This window comes from Lolium perenne, chromosome 3, assembly GCF_019359855.2.
Source record: "Lolium perenne isolate Kyuss_39 chromosome 3, Kyuss_2.0, whole genome shotgun sequence".
Taxonomy (NCBI): Eukaryota; Viridiplantae; Streptophyta; class Magnoliopsida; order Poales; family Poaceae; genus Lolium; species Lolium perenne.
Genome location: NC_067246.2, coordinates 6,393,917 through 6,415,808, shown reverse-complemented (window position 1 = coordinate 6,415,808; position 21,892 = coordinate 6,393,917). Strand labels below are relative to the sequence as shown.

Below are 21,892 nucleotides of genomic sequence, written 5' to 3'. Positions count from 1 at the left end.
TCAAACTTCCCGTGGCCTTCGGCGATGTTAATAATTTCCGCGAAGAGATGATCACGTTTGAGGTTGTACCCTTCAAGAGCTCCTACCATGTCATTTTCAGCTGGCCCACCTACCACAAGTTCCACGCAAGGGCGTGCTACATCTACAATAAGCTCCAGATTCCGGGTCCTAACGGTATGATCACCGTATCCGGAGACTACAAGAAGGCTTGAGAATGCGAAGTGGGCGAAGCCGCCTTTGCAGAATCTGTCATATCTGAGGAGGAGCTGCAAGGCTACAGGGACGCGGTGGATCCGAATGAGATATATACCACCAAGAAGCAGATCTCCTAACAGAAGACTTCGTTCAAGGCCGCGATAGACACCAAGAAGGTCGACCTCAAGGTAGGCGACAGTTCCAAGCAAGTGTCTGTCGGAGCTGGCCTGGACCCTAAATAGGAAGACGCGCTCGTTGAGTTCCTCCGAGCTAACATGGATATCTTCGCATGGCATCCTTCTGACATGTCCGGAGTACCAAGGGAACTCGTCAAGCATTACCTCAACATAAATCCAGGTGCAAAACCGGTGAAGCAAGCTATGCGACGCTTTGGAGACAAGAAGCGCCGCGCCATAGGGATGGAATTAGCAAAGTTACTATATGCAGGATTCATAGTAGAAGTTATCCATACTGAGTGGGTCGCAAACCCCGTCCTTGTACCCAAAAAGAATTCTGAAATACTAAGAATGTGCATCGATTACTCCGGCTTGAATAAGCATTGTCCGAAGGATCCGTTCCCCCTGCCGCGCATTGACCAAGTCATTGATTCGACGGTAGGGGCGGAACTTCTGTGTTTTCTTGACGCATATTCCGGGTATCACCAGATCCGGATGAAGAAGTCTGACCAAAAGGCGACCTTGTTCATCACACCCTTTGGCTCTTACTGCTACGTCACCATGCCTTTTTGTTTGAAAAACGCAGGTGCCACTTACCAACGTACGATGCAGCGGTGCTTGAAGGACCAAATTGGTCGGAACGTACACGCTTACGTCGACGACATCGCGGTCATGACCCGGAAAGGATCCGACTTGATCAGCGACCTCACGGAAACCTTTGAAAATCTCTGACTGTACAAGATGATGTTGAATCCGTTGAAGTGCGTCTTTGGCGTACCAGCCGAAAAACTCCTTGGCTTCATTATATCTCACAGAGGCATTGGAATAAACCCGGAAAAAATCAAGGCAATTCTGTGCATCAAGAGGCCAACTTGTCTCAAAGATGTGCAACCCGGAACAAGTTGGCCTCTTGAGCATGTACGGATACCCTCGGTGAAGGGCGCTAACCCGGAAAACCCAGATGTGGCGGTGTCTCCGGCTAAGGAAGTGATGGTTATCATTCTGGCTTGGACCCAGCCTTTCCTGGACTACCTCATTGACCAGAAGTTGCCGGAGGACGAAGTCCTCGCACGACAGGTCGTCAAACGAGCAAGATCCTACACAATAGTTGATGGACAGCTCTATAAGTGAAGTGCAAACGGGGTGTTTCTGAAATGCGTCTTAAACCAAGATGGCATCAAAATCCTCAGAGAGATCCATGCAGGTGATTGCGGGCATCACGCCGCTCCCAGGTCCCTCGTTGCAAAAGCTCTTCGGCAAGGTTTTTACTGGCTAATAGCTAAAGAAGATGCTGAGAAGATAGTGAAAACTTGCCGAGGTTGTCAGTACTATGCTACTCAACCAAACTCTCCGGCTCAGGAGCTAAAGACCATCCCTATTACTTGGCCGTTTGCGGTTGCTGTCTACAACTGGCTTCTTTTCCTGTAGACAGTGTTGGGCCTCCAAGAGCAGAGGTTTGTAGAACAGCAGCAAGTTTTCCCTTAAGTGAATCACCCAAGGTTTATCGAACTCAAGGAGGTAGAGGTCAAAGATATCCCTCTCAAGCAACCCTGCAATCACGATACAAGAAGTCTCTTGTGTCCCCAACACACCTAATACACTTGTCAGATGTATAGGTGCACTAGTTCGGCGAAGAGATAGTGAAATACAAGTAATATGGATGAATATGAGTGGTAATAACAATCTGAAATAAATATGGCAGCAAGTAAACATGCAGTAGAACAGTAAATAAACGGTGTTTCGATGCTTAGAAACAAGGCCTAGGGATCATACTTTCACTAGTGGACACTCTCAACATTGCAATCATAAAGGAATATAAATATAAGCACTTCACTATGCTATTCTGAACTACTCTCTGGCGGGATAACGAACACTAATTCACCGTGTAGGGATGCAAAAGCAAACCTTAAAGATGTATTCCCAAGTACTAATAAACACCCCACGCTGTCACTGTGAGCATTCATAGGAGGTACTAACACACCACAATTTCATAGAGACATCCAACTCAAATCATAACTCAGTGAATAAGTATTCTGTGAAATATAGCCTAAGAGACCCACACGGTGCACACACTGTCACCTTTACACACGTGGGACAAGGAGTCTCCGGAAATCACATAAGTAAAACCCACTTGAATAGCATAACGACATCTAGATTACAAAGCTCATCATATGGATCTTAATCATGCTAGGCACATCATGAGATCATTGTATTGAAGTACATGGGAGAGAGAGATGAACCACATAGCTACCGGTACAGCCCTTAGCCTCGATGGAGAACTACTCCCTCCTCATCATAGGAGACAGCAGCGTCGATGAAGATGGCGGTGGTGTCGATGGAGATGCCTTCCGGGGGCACTTCCCCGTCCCACCGGCGTGCCGGAACAGAGACTCCTGTCCCCCGAATCTTGGCTTCGCGATGGCGGTGACTCTGAAACTTTTCTCGTATCGTGGCTTATTTTTTTAGGGTTTTCGCGATGGAGTCCTTAAGTAGGCGGAAGGGCAGCCTCGGAGGGGTCCTGGTGGACCCACACCATAGGGGGGCGCGCCCAGGGCCTTGGCCGCGCCGCCCTGGCGTGTGGGCCCCCCTAGCTCCTCTCTGGTCTCTCTCCGGTGTTCTGGAAGCTTCGTGGAAAAATAAGATACTGGGCGTTGATTTCGTCCAATTCCGAGAATATTTCCTTTGTAGGATTTCTGGAACGAAAAACAGCAGAAAACAGGAACTGGCACTTCGGCATCTTGTTAATAGGTTAGTTCCGGAAAATGCATCAAAACGATATAAAGTGTGAACAAAACATGTAGGTATTGTCATAAAACTAGCATGGAACATCAGAAATTATAGATACGTTGGAGACGTATCAGCGGTCTGGGGGCTCGACATGGTCGGAAAGCTAAAGAAATCATCTCCTGGCGGTTTTGAGTACCTCCTGGTCGCTATTGACAAGTTCAGTAAGTGGATCGAGGCAAAGCCAGTGAGAAAAGCCGATGGTGCTACGGCACTAAAATTCGTTTGCAGCCTCGTAGTGAGATACAACGTCCCACACAGCATAATCACAGACAATGGCACGAACATCGCACAGGGAGAGCTAAAGGATTATTGCAATGACGTAGGGATCCGGCTTGACCTTGCCTTTGTGGCTCACCCACAATTCAATGGGCAGGTCGAGCGAGCCAATGGCCTCATACTAGCCGGAGTCAAGCCTCGCCTTGAAGAACCACTGCGACAAGCAGCTGGAGCTTGGGCCGAGGAGTTGGATTCTGTTCTGTGGAGTTTACGAACTACCCCTAACAGATCAACTGGTTTTACGCCTTTCTTCCTAGTATACGGATCTGAAGCTGTGCTCCCCTCCGACATCATCCACAATTCCCCGCGAGTTTTCGCCTATAATGAAGAAACTGCTGACGAGGCTCGACAACTATCTGTGGACCTGCTCGAAGAAGCTCGGAATTTAGCTGACCAACGTTCCACCATTTACCAGTAGAAACTCCGACGCTATCATAGTCGTCGAGTTCGGAACCGCTCGTTTAAGGAAGGTGACTTGGTCCACCGCCTTCGGCAGGTGAAAGAACATAAGCTGCAATCTCCTTGGGAAGGACCTTTTGTCGTCAGCAAAGTGCTACATAACGGATCTTACTACCTTGTCGATTTCCGCGAGCTAAAGGATAGACCTGACAATTGGTACCGGAAATGCAAGAGGGAGGATCCGGGTGACATATACAATGAAACAGATCGTCCCTAGAATATAGCACAGCTACGTCCTTTCCACACTTAGCAATTTTTGCATTACATATTTTGTAATAGTTTTGATACATGATCAATGAAATAAAGCATATGGTTCACTCTTTGAGTCTTTTACCTCCTTTACTTGTTCATTTCTGGATCGAGTATATTTTCCGACTAAAACCGCAGAGCTGGATGTTTCCGCCTAGGCGTGTATAAAAGGTGTGATTTTCAAAATCGTCCTTTAGGATGTAAGCTTAAGTTTTCTGGTGGATGAGTTTTTTGTTGCGAACTTATGGATTTCTGGTAGCGATTTCCGGCACCTCGGCTGGGGACTTGTTTCCACGATTATTGACGGATTGCCATTGGGCTTCGTCGCCGTGGGCGAGCATTTTTAGGCTAAAGGTCTTCCGGCTCGTGGAAGGTCAAATAAGCAAGCCGGAAAACTTAGAAACTAGCACTTGCTTTCAAATAACGAAACATGCATATATAATCAAACGGATAGCAGGATAAGTTTTTTCCGCCCATGCACTTGTTTCGTCCTAGCTACTTAAAAATATTTAAGTTATATTACAAACCCTCGATGGGGACAAAATGATGCAGTGTTTATAATTTTCCCGCAGAAATAAGTTTTCTACTTCTCCTTGGCCGGAGAAGAATGACCTTCATCGTCAGCTTGTCCTTTGTTCTTCTCCGCTTTCTTAGCCGGAGAAGAAACAACATCATCATCACTTTCTTCAGCCTCTTTAGTCGGAGAAGCAGCGCCTTCATCAACGCCCTTGGAATTGTTCTCCTCAGCTTCCTTGGAACTAGTGCAGGTAAATTGGCTTCCGTCCCCGGATCCGGCTGGCCTTGCCTCCGCTTCACGTTTCTTCTCAAGCTCTGCTTCGAGAGGTTCATCAGCTGGAAGCACGACCTTGTTGTAGAATTCATCGTGACGGATGCGCCGTGCGATCCGGGTGTCGTAACCACTGCAAGCATCCAAGAGCGCATTTGGATCTGCATCCGGAGGAATACCAGTAGTGGCCAGATCTATATCTAGGGTCGGAGCATGAGCAAGGCACATCATCAAGGACATTTCAGCGGCACCTCTGGCTGAAGAAGCTTGGAGATCGACGACAAGCTCCGGCAGGACATCCATTCTCTGGATAAGTCCACAGACGTCGCTGGTTTGGCTCTCCTTGATCGCCAAGTTATGGCAGATCTTGCGGCAGGCTAAGATTAAGTCCCCGCAGTTGTCTCCGGCCAGCTTGATCAAGTCATCACGCGGAAACATCTCGCGTCGGGCCTCGTCATATCCAAGTGGCTCTATAAAAGTTGATCAGAGTTAGACATCATTCAGGGTTACGGAGAAATGATTTGGTTTTGGGTTCCAGATACTTGCCCATGACGTCGGAGTTGAGCAGGTCCCAACCATGTTCTGCCGTCCTCATATAGGTCTGGAGGTGTTGGATGTTTTCTTGGAGGCTTTTGAGCGTAGCACTGTCCTTCCTCCGCTTCTCCACCAGATCAGCCATTTCCCGGATAAACTCGGAATTCTTCTCAGCTAGCTGATCCTCTGCAAGCTTCCGCTTTTCTTCCGCCTTCTTCAGCTTAGACTCCAGGTCTTTATGAGCGGAGCGCAGGTTTTCAAGCTCGGAGGACGCAGTGGCTAAAGAGGTAGATGCACCTGTTCAATTTAAACAAAATCTTAAGACAGTTAAAAGTCGGAAGATTGGAATAATGACAGTTTGGTCGGAGACATACCTTGGGCTTCCGCCAGCAAATTTTCCAACTCCGCAATCCTCTCTTTGGCATCATGAATTTGATCCGCCTGCCCAAGAGTAACGTGGCGCTGCAGCGAGATATTCTTGTGGAGCTCGAAGTGCAGCGCTTTTGTTCCTACGGCAGTGAAAGATAAGGATAAGTTCCGATTCGTATAGTTAAGTGTAGATCTTTTCGAAGCATCATTGCCGGAAATTTTCCACCAAGACGCTTGGGGGCTACCACGACACTTTAAAATTTCTCAGGCTAGTTTACTCAAAGTATCAAGGTGCAAACTATTGTTAAGTTTCCGCCTAGATACTTGGGGGCTACTGGGAAGATTGGTTTACCTTGCGTTTGATGAGGAGTTGGTCGAAGAACTCACCGATCCCCCTTTTGTGATTTTGAATCTCGGAAGATTCAACATCAGCTTTACCCCATGCATTGTTTAGCATGGAGTTTAGTAGATCTTGTTCGAGCTCCCACTTCTCCGCCTCCGTAAGTTTGTTAAAGAACTTATGGGAGTACGCCTTGGGCGTGGCATAAAGATCAGCAGGATCACCAAAATTGGCCGGAAAATCGACGGCATCATTAGCCGAAGCTTCAGCTTTATCTGCAGAGGTGACTTCCACCTCCTCTGGACCTTTGTCTTGAGCCTCTTCCGGAGCAGCTCGCTTTGTGGTGGAGCAGCTTCCACCTCTTTTCTCGCTGCTCACTGGAATGATTTCCACCTGAGTTTCGGCGGCGGGATCAGGGGTGGGGTGAGCCTCAGGCGGAGTAGGTTGGGGAGCTGGGTTGGAGGGACTTGGCGGAGCTGGAGTGGTGGGGCCAACGGCCGGTGACGTCTTCAAAAAACTGGTGATAGGCTTCCGGGTGCTAACCCGTGAAGCGGTGATCTTCTGGCTCCTGCACCAAGTAAAGAAAAGACATAAGCAATAAAGTTTTAACATAGCAACTAGGAGTTTGTATTTTGGAACACTTACGTGGCTCCGGGAAGTTGCGGGCGTGACCCTCTTCCGGCTGTGGCCAGAAGCTTGATGCAGTCGTGCTCCGCCTTCTTGGATTCGAGGTGTGGAGGAGCTTTGGTCCTTGCCTTCTTGGCGGAGGCCTCGCCGCTGGTTCCGGCGTCAGTGCCGGAAACCTTAGCGCGGGGATGTTTTGGAGCGCGAGGAGCAGCTTTCTTCTTGGGAGCTTGCTCTTCCTCCTCGTCTTCGTCCTCCGGATCCTCCTCCGCCCTTCCGGCGTCAGCGGGTAGACGGAATACATCTCTGAAACCATCCTCCACCAAAGAATTGAGCATATAGAGGAAGCGTTGAAGAAGTTAGAACATTTCAAATATAAGAAGCAAAATGACTAAGTGAGAAAACGCACCGGAGGGCACTTGTTGTTGATGAATATATCCTTGTTGATCTCCGGGACCTCCTGGCCCCGGGTGAACTTCACGAGTGTCCAGATACTCTTGTTCAGAGAATCCATCGGCAGGATATCCTTGGTTACCCGCAGCTGATCGTCAGCTCTGGAGTATTCGTAGATCAGCCGCTTATTGTACTTGAGCGGCTGGATCCGACGGGTGAACCAGCTCAAGGTCAGGTCCATTCCGGTTAAACTGTCATGGACCAGCCAGGAGATCCTCCGGGACATCTTGTCCAGCTCCGGATACTGGGCAAGGGCGGGGATGAGGCTCCAGCTGGCGAGCTCCTCCGGAGCCTTGTTGGCAAAAGCAGGGAGACCATCGTGGACGTCCGGAACTGAGATGTTCTTCACGTAGAACCATCCGGCGTTCCAGTACCGGACGGATTCATGGGAGGCAAGAGCCGGATAAACCCTCTTGGTGCGGAGCACGAAAGTCATGCTACCGCAATTCACCATAGCCTTGTCCTTGGTCTCCTTCTTGACTCGATAGAAAAACTGCCAGAGGCGGATATCCGGATGAACTCCGAGATAGCCCTCGTAGAGAGTTGCGAAGTTGGAGAGGAGGAGAAAGGAATTTGGACATATGTTGTGTGGTTGGAGGCCATAGGTTTGAAGCACCGACAGGAAGAATTCGGAAGGAGGAAGAGAGAGGCCGCGCTCCACCCAAGCTTTGGTGAAGACACGTTCGTCAGGCTCTGGGGTCGGAGTGCTGGAGTCCTTGTTGAAACTCCAAGTATCCGGAGCTATGAGTCCTTCCTTTTAGAAGGCTCTAAGTTCCTACTCCGTAACTTCGCTGGGCCACCATTGACCCTTCTCCCCTTCACGGTTCCGGGCCTTCGAACCCTTCTTCTGCTCCACCTCCAGAACTTTAGCAGCCATTCTAGCCTGCCCTTCTAGTTCCGCTTGGATTTCTTCGGCTGTTGGGATCCGACCAAGGATGTTGCTGGAAGAGGCGGAATAAGGTTGAGCCAACCTAATATCGGAAATATTGGGCGGAAGGAATGCTAAAGGCTCAACAAAAGTTAGTTCTGTTGGGTTTGGCGGTGGACTATTCGGAAAGCTATCAGTGAACTTAGGTGAGCTAGTGGACATGTTTCCGGCTGCATGCATATGGTAAAAAACATAAGAAGCCGGATCCCCACTAAGTCTATCTTCTACAAGTTCGGTGGACTTACCGGCAATGGCGTGGCAGTTCCCCGTGACGCCGGCGAGGGAGATAGTCTCGGACTTGACGCGCAGGCCTCCGGCGAGACCACGAATCGGCGGCGGAGGCGAAATCCCGATCAAACACGAGCAGCTTGGGTCGAGGAAGACCTTGGAGCGGCGGTGCTTGAAGCTTTCCGGGGAGGACCTCGCCGGAAGTGAGATCTAACGGGCGGCGCTGGTGCGAGAAAGAAGATGAAGTGGTGAGGGCGGTGAAAAAGTGAAAATGACCGCACGAATGGGGTATTTATAGGCCTCGCACAGAGATTCGTGAGTTGGATCCTACGGTGGGAACGGAACAGTCGCACCGTTGGATGATCGCCACGTGTCTTAGGTCAAAAGCGGTGAAATGGACGCAGTGGTGACCTAACTGCGCGCCTCCGAGATTTCCGGCTAAAGATTCGCATATCCGAAAATTTAGCGCGGGAAAAGGGGAAGTTGTGCGCGATGTGGGCAAGAAATCTGCTAAGTTACCGTTACGAGAAGATGAATGATTTCCGGTTGAATGAAGTCGGAAACGATGAAGTTTTGGAAGCTCTTCGAGATTCTCTTCGGATCCAGACAGAGATAGGCGGAGGAATGACGAATCTTGAAGAACTTCAGGGGCTACTGTTGTGGGTATACTTTATGGGTATATCAACAACGTGGTCTAGATCCGGTTAGCCCGGGTGGCCCACAGATAGTGATGCATATGGCCCATCGGGCGGCCCAGTTGCTGTTGATAGAAGATAGATGAAGTCCAGCCCAGGAACAGGAGCCGGATCTTAACCAACCTATGTATGTAGTCGGATCCGTGAAGGCCCATGGAGTATCCGGATCCAAAACGGCGTATAAGGAAAGGTGGATCCTTGACGTGCACGGCAATGTAATATTCCGTAGTTAGGCATCTTGTATTCCAGATAGGACTCTCCGTGTAAACCCTAGATCCTGGCGCCTTTATAAGCCGGATCCCGGGAGCCCTAGAGGCACAACCACAACTCATTGTAACAACGAGAAAGCGCCCAGATAATTCCAGACAAGCAGCAGTAGGCCCTGTCATCGTGCAGGTGTTCCGAAGCTGGGTAAATCGCGTACCACCGTCCCGAGGATAATTCCAGACAAGCAGCAGTAGGCCCTATCATCGTGCCGGTGTTCCGAAGCTGGGTAAATCGCGTACCACCGTCCCGCGGACTCTCCGCCCGATGGCCCCTACTTCTTCTTCCCCTCGTGAGGATCCCTCCTCCGAGGTACCGTCGAATAGGCAACGACAACTAGTCTCCCTTCACTCTTGGCCAGTGGTACTTGTGTCACTTCTAACTTCTATATGTTCCTGAAGCATATATCTTATACACATTTTAAATATGCACGACAACCATCGCTCAAGTGTTGGTTGTACACTTACCTCCATTTTCTCAAACCAAAGCAAATTTGGCACACCTTACTATTATGCATCAAACAATTATTATAGTTTTGACATGAGTGTGAGAGTTTTTTGAAACACGATACATTCACTAACAGTGCCAACATAACTTAACTGATATAGTGTTCCATGTCTGAACATGCCATTATATGTTGCTCGACATTACTAATTAAACCTCTGGACACAATACAAATTTCACCACTTTCGACAAATACAAATTTGAGCAAATTAACTAGACTTGCTAGAAATTGCTACAAACATAAAAGAGTGCCAAAACAAACTATTAACACAAAATGCCCAGTCCTCATTACCTGCATTCTTCCTTCTTAGCTATAAGTGAGGAGAAAAGTTGAAGCAACCTTAATAATCCATATAGAAAACATGCCCGCACAGAGAAAAAAGAATAACTTTTTGGAAGAAAAACATCAGTGTGATTTAAATTTTGCCCAAACATTGATAGACCTATGTAATCCTATCGGTAGCTCGCCTTTTCTTTGTGATCTTCAACTTTTATTATATTTTCATTTGATGTACTCTTTTATACTTCACGTCATTTTATACTCTTGGTTTTCTTTGTATCAGGTTTGCGGACTATCTTCATAGTTGTGACCCAATCAGGATAGATGCCATCAGCAAGATAGTATGGCTAGTAGCGTATGCATTAGCCTTGATCTCATAGTTCACCATAGGAGCAGTGCCTTTTAGAAGCCGGTCGAATACCAGAGAGATGTGGAGCACATTAATATCATTGTGCGAACCAGCCATGCCAAAGAAAAGAGTGTCAAATCCACAAATCATGTGATGCCACTGCCTCAAGAATGATGGTGCATCTCTTGGAATGGCTGTTGTACTGATCATGACATGCAAATGCCTCATTGATCGATAATAGCCGTGTTATGTCCTCAATTGTTGGCTCTCTCTAGTAATGTTTGCCGAACACCGGCTCGACAAACCTGTACATGGATTAAAGGAAGGTGCTCTCACTCATTCGCAGGTACTCGTCGAAGATATCACCAGACACTCCATATGAAAGCATGTTAATAGTTGCGGAACACTTCTAGTAAGAGGTGAAGGCTAGCTTACCAGTGGCATCCGCCCTACATCGGAAGTAGGGGTCGTAGTCTCTAACGCCTCGTAAAATTATCAAGAACAAGTCTCTTGATATCCGATAGCGATGCCAGAACATGACTTCCTTATAGACCGGATCAGTGAGGTGGGAGTAGTCTTTGTAGAGCCGGTTGTGGCCACCCACTCAATTGCGCTTCACTTTAGCCGAGTGTCCCCTCGTCGAGCCTCGGTACACTAGCATCTGCCTATCATTATGCTCGTTGATCAAGGAGTCCATCACTACTAGGAAAAGGCCTATAGCCGCACGGGTTACCGCCGATGCTCTAAACTGGGCATGCGCCGGTGCTAAATACCGTCGGCGCACATGTTTCTAGGGTCACCGGTGATAGCAGACTACTGCCAGCGAACGTCCGAGCTAGCGCGCCGGGGATAAGGGTGAACCAGGTCCGGGCCAGGGTAAAATTTAGAGCCGCATTTACCGTCGGCGCACCACCATGTTGGTGCGTCGGTGGTACGTACGGCTCTAATTTTCCCTCCACACCCCCCCTGTGGATCGCCTTTTCAGTTTTCGAAAAAATAAAAGAAAATGATACAAATTCAAAAAAATATAAATCTTTGAGATGCCCATGTGTTATGTCACCTAGTTTTAGTGAAAATTGAAAAACATGAATTTCGATATATTATGCAAAATGGCGTCATGTTTCGGTAAAACGGGATTTCTGGTTGCATACGACCTCCGATGGAAAACTTTCTTTAAATCAAAATGTATCTAGGCGAAATTTCCTATCCGATTTCAACCACCTACGGTCGTTTAGACAAAAAATTGGATTCATCAAATTCAGAATAGAAATAGGAGTTTTTTCAGCTTTTAGATTTTGATTAAAAAAATTTACCCCCAATGCACCACCATTTAGGTGCGCCGGTGATGGTGCTCCGGTGATGGCGCCAGACAATCTTGCTGAGCGTTGTTGTGGAAGCGGTTGGGAACCCCAAGAGGAAGGTGTGATGAGCACAGCAGCAAGTTTCTCTCAGCACGAAACCAAGGTTTAATCGACCAGTAGGAGAAAGGCGTGACTTCTGAAGGTGTTGCTGGCTGACTAGTGGCAGGGCGCACTACAGGCGTCAGCAACATCGTAGAACCTGCACACAACACAACCAAAGTACTTTGCTCCAACTTGCAGTGAGGTTGTCAATCTCACCGGTTTGCTGAACACAAAGGATTAGACATATCGAGTGGAAAAGGATATTTGCAGAAAGTAAACAGAACATGATTACAGTGGTTGAATTTATCAGTGTAAAGGAAACGGACCGGGGTCCACAGTTCACTAGAGGTGTCTCTCCATAAAGATAAATAGCATGTTGGGTGAACAAATTACAACTGGGTAATTGATAGAATATCGACCATACATGACAAGATGATTACTATGAGATTTGGTTGGGCATTACAACATAATACATAGACCGTAATCCAACTGCGTCTATGACTAATAATCCACCTTCCGGTTATCGTCCGAACCCCTTTCAGTATTAAGTTGCAAGCAACAGATTATCGCATTAAGCAATGTGTGTAAAGTAAACAATAGAATTACCCTTCGATAATTTTTTTTTGTTTTCTCCCTAGTAGCAATAGCACATCTACAATCTTAGAAGTTATTGTCACTCTCCCAGAAAACTAGAGGCATGAACCTACTATCGAGCATAAATACCCTCTCTTGCAGTCACAATCATCTACTTGGCCAGAGTATCCACTAGCAACGGAGAGCATGCAAGATCATAAATAACATATGACATGAATATATAATCGACCTCAACATACTATACAATATTCATCGGATCCGAGCAAACACAACATGTAGGATTACATAAGGATGATCTTGATCATGTAGGGTAGCTCACAAGATCTATACATGAAGCACAAATTGGAGAAGACAACCATCTAGCTACTGCTATGGACCCATAGTCCAGGGATGAACTACTCACGCATCACTTCGGAGGTGGGCATGGCGATGTAGATGCCTCCGGCGATGATTTTACCCTCCGGCAGGGTGCCAGGAAGAGCTTCAGAACCCCCCGAGATGGGTTATGCGATGGCGGCCGCGACGAAACTTTTCGTGGATGGAGGCTCGGGTATCCAGGGTTTTCCCGAGATCGTGCTTAAATAGGCGAAGGAATTAGGTAGGTGGGGTGCCTGGGGGCCCACACCACCCCTTGGCGCGGGCCCAGGCTAGGTCGCTCCAAGGTGTGGTCTGGCCGCCCTGTGGCACTTCTTCGACCCCCTCTGGACTTCGTCTTCGTTTCGGTAAAATATTGACTCCGGCTTTTGTTTCGTCTAATTCCGAGAATATTTCCTGTACAACTTTTCTGAAATACAAAAACAGCAGAAAAGAGGGAACTGTCACTGTGGCATCTTGTTAATAGGTTAGTGCCGAAAATTATGTAAAAGTGCAACGAAGTGCAAGCAAAACATATATGAATTGGTGTAAAATAAGCATGGAGCATAAAAAAGTATACATACGTTTGAGACGTATCAGCCGGCGGTAACCTAGGCTGTATATACAAAACCGGCCCTCTGCCTCTTCTCCTTCCTCACTTCTCCCCCTTCTCCTCTTTCCCACCTCCTCCACCTCCTCTTCTTCTACTTCCTTCTCCTTTTCTCCTCACCGACGGCCTCCTCCTACTGCTGCATGGATGACCTTGTACTCCTCCCTGACGACCTCCTCCTCCTCTAGTGACCTCATCCTCCTCCTCCGGTGACCTCCTCCACCTCGGGCCTCCTCCTCGTCCACCTCCACCTCCGGCCTCCTCCTCCTCCCTCCTCCTCCACCTCCGGCCTCCTCCTCCTCCTAGTACTCCTTCTCCTACACCTAGACCGGCGTGGCAACGACAACAAGGCGGCCCACGGCCACGGTTTTCAAGGATGAACCCGAGCTAGATGAACTCAAGCTAGACCTAGATCTAGATCAGCCTTTTTTTGAATTTTGAAAAAACATACCGCCAGCGCACCAGGCTTGGTGCGTTGGGGATAACTCGTGTTACCGTCGTCCTGTTTCCACCGGCGGGCCCTGGTGCACCGGCAATAGCCTATTTTGGTGCGCCGGCAATAAGGCTTTCCCTAGTAGTGCACAACAACAATGAGCTACGAAGTCTCGTCGGACACATCGTCGGACGAGGTATCCACTACTTCCCTACGAAGCATATATAGCAACTTCCTGAGATCCATCTACGGGGAAACAACAATGGATAAATGGCCAGCATAGTTGGTGCAAATGACCGATAATTGTCCGAACAATTTGTCGGTATTGTACCGTGCAATTGACCGAATAGAACGTGTGCGATTAACACATAGAATGGAAAGACTAATTCACAAGTCAAATTGCAATGAAGTTGTACCTTAATTAATGTCTATGGAAAAAACATGGGTTACACCCAGTGAACTAGGGCCATCGGCGGCCGCCACGCGTTGTCCGTGCTGCCGTAAACCTATCCCAAATTTAGATAGGGTTTGCTCCAAATGGTCTGCAGGACACGATCCAAATGCGAGGGGGTGTTGGGCCTTATTTTCGGCCGCGGCGGATGCGGGTGGCCGTTGGAGATGGCCTTGCTTTAACATGCTGAACTGGGACAGTGGGGTGAACCCTGCTTCAACCCGTTTTGGCCTTGATGGCTTGAAGCTCATGCTCATGTGGATACAAAAAATAAATAAAATGCAGTGCAATCAGTTTCTTTTCTCTATTTTTCATGCGCAATAATTGCACAATAATCATAAAAATGCGCAGCAATATTTTTTCACCATGAAGCCTGAATATCTCTTTTAAACATTTGGGCACCTAAGGGCCTCAATCCAGGCCACCTGAATCTGGGCTGTCCGTTCCTGTCGACGTGCCGCGTTGTGAGCCGTCCAACCTTCTGATCGAGCCATCCTGGCCGTCGGATGGGAGCCTCGGTACTGCTCACATGGTCCCAACCGTCCATTCTCTAGCTTCCCCTTTTCACCGCCTGTTACGTACCCGCATAGCCACTGACAAGGGGCCTGCTTTCTGCGGTGCCCGGGCGTCAGCGGTTGGAGGTACGCGGGCGTGTGTGGATGTTGAAACAAACAGTGATGCGCGGTGGCTGCCCCCATTATTTTGCATGCCCACCAGGGGTAAATGTGTCATTTCCCCTCTCATTTGCTCTCAGGGCCGTGGCGGCTCGCCGTTCGTCGCCGGGTACGGGGCAGGAGGGTCCTCCCCTTGGCCATGGTCGCACCGAGAGACAGAGGGGGCAGGTTGGCTAGCAGTCTCTTCCCCCCTCACCCAGTACCACACCCTCTCTCCCACAACCCTCCTTGAAACCCTAGCCGCCACAGCCGGTCGTCGCTGATGCACTCCTCGAGGAGAACTAAATCGGCGGAGTACATTTCCGAGCGCGGGAGGCGCGCTGGAGGCGGCGGCCGCGCGGGGAGGCGGCCGGGCGCACGGGGAAGCCGCCGGCCGCGCGGGAGGCCATCAGGCGGCTACGGGAACAAGCCAGGCGCTGCCTCCTGGCCTCCCGCCCAGTGTTTCTCCCCATGTCCAACACCAGCAGCTAGCTCCTCCCAATTGCCTCGCCCCATCCAGTAGCAGCAGCGCCTCCACCACCACACCTTAACTCTGCCATGTGATTCCCTCATCTCCTCTCCTCTCCTCTCTTTCTTTCTTTCTTTCTTTCTTGCCTGACTGATCTGCAAGCCTACAAATCAAACAGCAGCCTATGTTTTACTTCGTTTTAGCTTCCAGGCATGTAGATTGTAGATCCTCTAATACATCTAGATCCGTTTCTCTTATTTTCTTCTTTTGAAACTAACTGATGAATGTGGTATGGCTGCAGGTTGACCATAAATTATGGTATTGCTTTGTGAACGTATTTTCTGTTGATTTATGGTCATGTAATATTTGAGCAAGCAAGTAAATTAAGCCCATCTGATGCCCACAATATAGATGAGCAAAATAATAAGAAAACAAAAAGAAACCTCCTTATTAGTCAGTGGAATTGTATGATGAAAAGGACAGTTTCTAGTTGTGTAATAACATAACAGCACTAGTGAAGTGGAAACATTTACTGCACTGTTGCACCAACATACACACTGACATATACCCAACAACAAGACATCAACTGTGAATTTGATCCTTCCATCATATCCAGGTCTATCTATAGTGGCAATGAAAAATCCAGGCTTCAGTCGTACTGAACATTAATCCGACATCGATTGTGTTGAAATCCATATGTGGGTTCCCCAAGCGGAAAGTAAGAACGAAACCGCACGAGAAAAAGGTAAAATCAATTCCTTACTTTCCTGGAAATATTTGGAGCAAATATATCCACCATCATCACCAATTTTGCAACTGTCTGCAGCCATACTTTTCCCATATGATATCCTAACATATCACTGGTAAGAAATTTGTTGATCAAAATCAGCAAACTTATCTGTCAGTGATGCAGTATAAAATAAACTTTGGGACAGCTACACAACCCATGTTTCGAAAATTAGTGCTCTGCCTTCGGAATTATGTACTGACATGAATTAGTGACAAGCAGGTTAAGAAGACGGGAAAGAGCATTAGAAAGCTGACATAGGGCGTTAGGTTTCGCATACACACACAATGTTTCCTACACTTGATGGGAAGGTAGAAGGTTGGTCCAAAAATGGTACTGGACAACATGAATATACCCAAGAAAGTTCTAGAAATAGAGGGTACCTTCAGATGATGATATGTATCTGAGCCCATGTACATTGCTTCTTCATTGATCATCCAGACGTTTGTTTCATTTGTTCCAAGATCCTTTCCATTGCACAGAACCTACATAGAAAGTCAAAACATAAAAACCATTTGCTCACTTATTCATAGAAAACCAAGCTTAAGTACATCAAGATGAACTGCTAGCGAAAAAGATCCGCCACTACCATGTAAAATCAAACATCAACCCAAATGGTGCACATGCTGTATCAATAAAAACTAATTAGAAAAAATCCTATAAGAGACTACATATCAACTTGTTCCAACCTCTGTATTTTGGTGTCCTAGAAATATTACAGATAAGATTTGTATGGTTCTAACTGAACCCCTGTTCATGCATCCACTTGTTGGAGTGCCCTCGGATCAGGACTCCCCAACACATCTCGGTCATTCGTTCGCGGTCACATTTTTTACTGCCTAGTATAGTCATTTAGGAAATCATTGCGCGCACACCGATTTGGTCACTGGTGCTGGTCTCAGCCACTCTCAGGTTCCTCGCTATATATTTGACTGAATGGTTATATGTTATTGAAAAGCGTACAATGGCGAGGAACCGTGCCGCTGGCAGACATTTTGGATGGCCATGACTAACCAGGACCAAACATATCTGCGGCAGGCCAAGTGAGGCAGAGAAGGCAACCAGACAAAGGGCACATCCATCTCACCAATAAAATCTCATATACAGCACACACGGCGCCTAACAAACCTAGAAACACAATAAAGATGCTTTTTAGAAGGCCATGACATAACCTATGTAGTTGTATCTAGTTACCATCAACATCAGAAGAGCGAATGGAGGAAAGGTAAACGCAAAAAAAAAGTAGTAGAGTATAAAGCACTCTTGTTGGAGGCATAGACCGTGAGCACGAACCAGGAAAAAGCAAAGTCACAAATGATTAACATGTAGATCCAAAAATGAAGAAGTAGGAATCTCACATGCGCCAATACGCTCTGTGCTGCTTTGTGGCATCATCCGGTGGCGATCGTTGAATAGGCCGAGGAGGCAAAGAACTCTATTTGATCAAACCACCCACCTATCCAGTTTGCAAAGAAAATTAGCTTAATAGTCTGCCCTTGTTATAGAAATAATTAATTTCCAACAACAAACATCATATAGTCTCCATATAAAATACTCCAGCTTAATTTCCAAAGAAAACTTGACATTAGTCGATTTTACAAACATCCTATAGTAAAAAAATCCATGAAACAGAGTATACAATGAAACTAATAACTCACCAGAGAAGTAGTGATTTGTACCCACTCTGGTAAACATGCGTGTGTCACAAATAATAGTTATTTTTTAGCCTCATCACCGACATCAAACTAACTGCACACATCAGAAACTAATGATGAGAAACCAATTGAAGATCATGAGATAAAGATAAAATGGAGATTCGGCGTGGTATGTAAGGCAAAAACCAAAGACTGAACTTTCCCAAACCATAGAAACATTAATGGAAAAGGCATGGGGTAGCTGGTTTTGAAGAAAATACCATCCTAAGACTCTGTGAGACACACGTACGGGAAACCTCTCCAATTAGGCCGCCAAAGCAGCAAAAACATGATCTGCAAAGCCTGCAACCTGACAGCAAGAGATTAAAAATTAGAGTGACAACAAGAGAGAAATAGGGGAGTCTAGGCATGCATAGAACGATATCACCAGAATAATTTTGTATCAATCCGTGTAAAGATGCAAGAGAAGCGAGAGGGGAAATGGAGAATGGGCATACCTGCAGCAGCCATGGACTCCACAAATACCAGTGGTGTTGTCGGGGGAATGGCCCCCGGTAGGCCAAAGGCCTGGCAAGCTTGTCCTGTTTTGACTGTAAAGATACTGGATTAAAGGTTGATCCGGATGGCAAACCTAAGTTGGCTAGAGCCAAGAGAAAGTATACCGGTATCCCGGAAGGGTATACCGGAACATGTAAGAGGCCGGAGTACCGGCATGATTCAACTGTGGCATGTCGGCATCCTGGTCAAAGATTCCTCCAAGGACTAGAAGACAAGGATGAGCGAAGCACTTCAGCTTTAATCGAAGCCCTGACGCCAAAGCAGAAGATGACGTAAAAGGTACCGGTAGGCGTCACCAGCCTATGTATAAAGAAGAAGCCGGTGTCATCCCTGGCCAAAGTGGCTTTGTAAAGTAGTTTGTCTAGTCAAAGATGCCATTAGGGTTTCTTCCCTTGTAAGCCACCCTCTCCCCTACATAAGGAGAGGGGGCACACCCCTGCGCGGGACGATCGAACCTAGAGAGGAGCTAGGTTGTTCATCGGCAGATAGGAGAAAACTAGCACTGAACTTCTTCAACCTCTGGCCAAGGGCCAAGTTAAGCAATACTACCGGTATCTTTTCCAGATCCCGAACCCTCACCCGAATCCTCTAGCGCACATTCGGCCCCAACTTAAGCCATCCCATGGCATCTGTCTGTTCACCACGACGACAGGTGTGGTGTAAGGAACTTCTGGACATGGAAATCCATCTCCACGACAAATCTGACAGGGGAATCAAAACATAATTGTCATCATGTTGTCCAATCCAGAGAAGGGTGTTGTTGCCACAGACGAGTTCGTTCTTGGTCTCACAGCCGCTGTTCAGCACCAGGTCGTGCTGAGTGGCAGCAGCCCCATGCTTCCCACCAGAGGCAAGAGATTGGCAGCAGCATGTGCTCTCCCTTCAGTGTTTCCTCGTCGGGCTGCGGCTCCGCCACTCCCCTCCACCACGACTGCGGGCGTGGGCTGAGGACGGTGACGGCAAGCTTGAGCACGGGGACGGCGTCGGCGTCGGCGCGCCTGCCGCAGTGGATGGTGGAGGTGACATGCTCGAGCTTGGCGTCCTCTTCGCGTCTTCTGCACATGCGCCGCCACAAGTGACATCCCGGAACTTCCACGGGCATAAAGTTCTCAGGTCAAAATTGCTAGTCTCCTTCATAATCACATCATACGCTAAAATCTACATTATGCTACACTGGCAAGTATAATCTATAACAAGAATGACAGCCTGGTGATAGCTAAGAGCAAACAAATTTTAACGGGAGCAAATCGTTTGAAGATAGCTTTACAAATAAGGGGCAGCACAATCTTTACCAATGTTATACCTGATCTTGGTGAGAACCAAATGGGACAAGGTGCAAAATTTGGTAGGTATGCTGGCTCCTATTGCGATGGCCATGACCACTGGTTGTTGCCATAGATTGAGCATGTGTCATCAGCATACTGTCAGAGTGACTCCTATTATAGTTAGCCATCATATCCCACAAGCCAAAGCTATGTTGGGGTGCCTGAAAAGGAAACATGTAGGCTGTTAATTTAATGCATGGAGATGAAGAATGGACACTTGTGCTATAGAATATACAGATCGATACATACCAATGAAAAATCAATGTTTGACCAACCATTCTGGGCTTGACTTTGCACACTGAAAACAAGTTGAAGAAGATGTCAGGCATCGTGAAAAATAATACATCTTCACTACTCCCTCCGATCCGAAATAAGTGTCGGATGGGACATTTAGCAAAAACAGCCTCGTATTTGTTTATTACTTGTCCCAGACTCCCAGCCCACAGGCGGACACGGACTGGTTCCGCACGAGAAAAAGAAAAAAGGAAACAGAGATCCTCCGTCTCCCTCGATCCTCCGCCTCCCTCGATCCCCCGTCTGGTACGCTGCACCACCTGGACCTCCTCCCTCCGCTCCCAGTTCGAAGGCCTCCGCTCTCTCTCGTCAGATTGATGCAGGCGGGCAATCCTCGCCGATGAGAGGGCGCCTCCGCCAGAAGACATGCCGGCGCGGTGGGCTTCCTCGCCGGCACGTGGAGCCCCGTCAAGTTCGCCAGCCCGCGCCCCGCGCGTGGCCGAGGCAGTCTGGTGCAGATGCCCGCACGCCGGCGACGATCAGCCAACGACCTAGATACGAGAATCCACATATTTTCTTGTTTTAGAAGGGGTTATTTGTAAAAGTGCATCTGTATTAACCGCCCGCCACTTATTTCGGATCAGAGGGAGTACATTTATTATCGTCCTAAGTTTACCGATAGGAAATATTCTCCTATAACAACCTGAAGCTAACAAAATCCAGGAAAACAACGAAGCGGTGTAGACAAAATGTTCCGCGTCCTTACCGCTACTCAACCGAAAAGTAATCCTGGTAACTATCTATCTTATGTAAGCAACTCTTTTCATCTCGAATACATTTAAACATTAGTGGACTGGCAGTAACAAAACCTCTCACTCGATAATATGTATTAGTACACAAAGAAGATAAAGTTCTATCTCTCTCTGAAGCCAACAAATGGGTCGACGGCCTCTACCTCACCGGCAGACACTAAACCCTCCATGTCCTTGATGGTACTGGACCGAAAAATCTTATGTAAACTACTCTTCTCAAGCTAAATTGAGAGGAGCTAATCATGGAAAATACACTAAAACTAATCTAATAAATATCTATCTGAATAATAGGAAGTAATACATATGACAAAGATAGTGGATCTAATATAACAAAAATGTATGTAAAGAGGAGGAATTAAGCTACTCTATTTCATAAAATGAATGCCGAATATGTAAACCAAGTTTTTTCACCTATATGCAAATATTGCTAGAAAAATCAAACTCATAAGCATTCAAATTCTTATGAAAGGTAAGTAGCAGCACCTCAACAAGACTTGCCGCCACCAGTAGGCCAGCAACTCCACCACTGACAACATGACCATCTGGGCTTGCAAGAAAAATGTTCATCCCACCTGATTGACTTCGTGCTCCATTATTTTCAGCTGGAATAGCCCTAACTTCTTTCTTCACAAATCCTATGAAAGAATTCTTGCTAAACAACCAATCTAGTAGAAACTGAAACCTGCATTAGCAAAGAGTAACAATAATTCAGAATCCATACCAAGATAAGTATGCAGCACACCAAAAGAGATAACTGAAATTTATCAAACCCAACTACAACGGAAAGAATAAGCTGGCACATTCGATACAAAGAAAGGCCTGAACTGACAAGCCCCATGATTCATTATGTTTATTCAGGAGACAATGGCCTTCCGTATATTTAGTAGACAAGGCACGCTGCTGCTATGGTTCGATCTGGATCGATCACCGTTGCGTTTAGATCTGGATCGGCCACCCTGCCTATAAGCTACAATCTGCAGAACGTGGTGTTTGAATGAAATTATTTTGGTTGATTTATAGTCACCTTCAAAGCTCGTGATACCGAGCATTTTCCTAA

General features: G+C 47.3%; 2 long non-coding RNA genes across 2 annotated transcripts; both read right to left on the bottom strand.

Moving 5' to 3' along the window:
• Positions 1-15,829: 15,829 nt before the first annotated feature.
• On the bottom strand, positions 15,830-17,997 carry LOC127325550 (uncharacterized). Its single transcript, XR_007867228.2, has 4 exons — positions 17,910-17,997; positions 17,610-17,707; positions 16,635-16,736; positions 15,830-16,324 (listed from the first exon to the last, which is right to left on the bottom strand). It is a non-coding gene; the product is annotated as an uncharacterized lncRNA (long non-coding RNA).
• Positions 17,998-19,448: 1,451 nt separating this feature from the next.
• LOC127325617 (uncharacterized) lies at positions 19,449-21,704 on the bottom strand. The gene is made up of 4 exons (XR_011753952.1): positions 21,319-21,704; positions 20,039-20,087; positions 19,768-19,950; positions 19,449-19,519 (listed from the first exon to the last, which is right to left on the bottom strand). It is a non-coding gene; the product is annotated as an uncharacterized lncRNA (long non-coding RNA).
• Between the last annotated feature and the right edge of the window lie 188 nt (positions 21,705-21,892).